Below are 1,412 nucleotides of genomic sequence, written 5' to 3'. Positions count from 1 at the left end.
CTCAGTCTGCGTAAAAAATACAGCACTGAAAGCAGTGGGATAATGTATAATAGCATCAGTTGATCTGATTCCATTTTGACTCAGTGTGAATGTAAACATATTTAATGAGCATTTGGACTAAACCATCATGTAAAATCACTTACAGTCTCTCTATTTTAAGCTACTTTGTGCAACTAAGTAAACATAATAACTCTTTTAGCATGCCTCGATCAGTTCATTTAATTATGATTGAATTAATGTCATTACAATCAGCTGATTTAATATAAATTCACCTATTTTAATCCTGTGTATTAATCATAAAAGAAAGCTGATTGCAGTTTAAAACTATTAATATACTCTCAACAGTTACTGAGTATATATTGTTGTATGTCATTACATTTGGCTGCTGTGTGATATAGGTCGTCCTTCTCTGCACACATTTTTGAGTGAGGACAGCAGCTTGAAAGATCAGTTGATCTTGTTAACACACCTTGTAAAAGTACTAAACAGCAGCACAGGTGCTACCGACGTCACCTAACCATCTGTGTAACACAGCTTCAGACCGGATGAGAGGCAGTTGCTTATATATGATTCTGATTGGCTCACACTTCTGACTTATTACACTCAAAAACATCTAAAAGAAATCATCCTCATGTCATATTTTATTTAAAAAAAAGGTTTAGCACAGGATTTACAGATGAAACTTATCTGCCTGCCCGACTGCATCTCTGTTGTCCTGCTGCGATCAACAGCGCCACCTGAAGTCAGCTTGGGCACACAACCTATAAACACATCAGAGGCCTGCATAGTGAACACAGATCCATCACTTATTATGCTTGTGCTGGTGAAATTTAAAGTCCACCACCTGAGTATTACAAATCAATATCAGCTGTTATTGCTTTAAATTAAATGGAGAATTCTGCTCGACATTCAAACATTAAGAGTATAGTTTGTGTCCAGTTGATAGTTGTTGCTACTATTTGGTGGACAAAATAACAAAAACCTTACAATAGTCCTACATAAATATGAATTAGGTAAACTTTGATAAAGTTTGGTATTTGTTGAGACTGTTAGAGGTATTGATTTAACTAGAAAAAGTATATAGAATTTTCTGTTTTTAGGGTGTATCCTTGGCATGGTGGGAACTACAGCGAGGCTGATATGTCAGCTGATAGGTGACAATAAATTGCAGTATAGAATTAGCAAAGACATGTTTTAGAATATTTAGAAACAGTTTGTGTAAAACATGTAGCTGATACATTATCATCAGGTAAATATCAGTATTGGTAATTTTAGTAGTAGGAACTCCAGGCAAAGTAAACCTATGATGACAAATTTATGCATAAAGTGTTTTGGGTTGCAACTGATTTTTTTATTAATTCATTTGCTGATTAAGAAGAAAGTTTGTAGTGATATAAAACAGAAAAGCAGTA

This window comes from Morone saxatilis, unplaced genomic scaffold (assembly GCF_004916995.1).
Source record: "Morone saxatilis isolate NCDOM2014 unplaced genomic scaffold, NCSU_SB_2.0 Contig17, whole genome shotgun sequence".
Taxonomy (NCBI): domain Eukaryota; kingdom Metazoa; phylum Chordata; class Actinopteri; family Moronidae; genus Morone; species Morone saxatilis.
The sequence above is the reverse complement of the archived record's forward strand: the minus strand, read 5'-3'. Positions refer to the sequence as shown.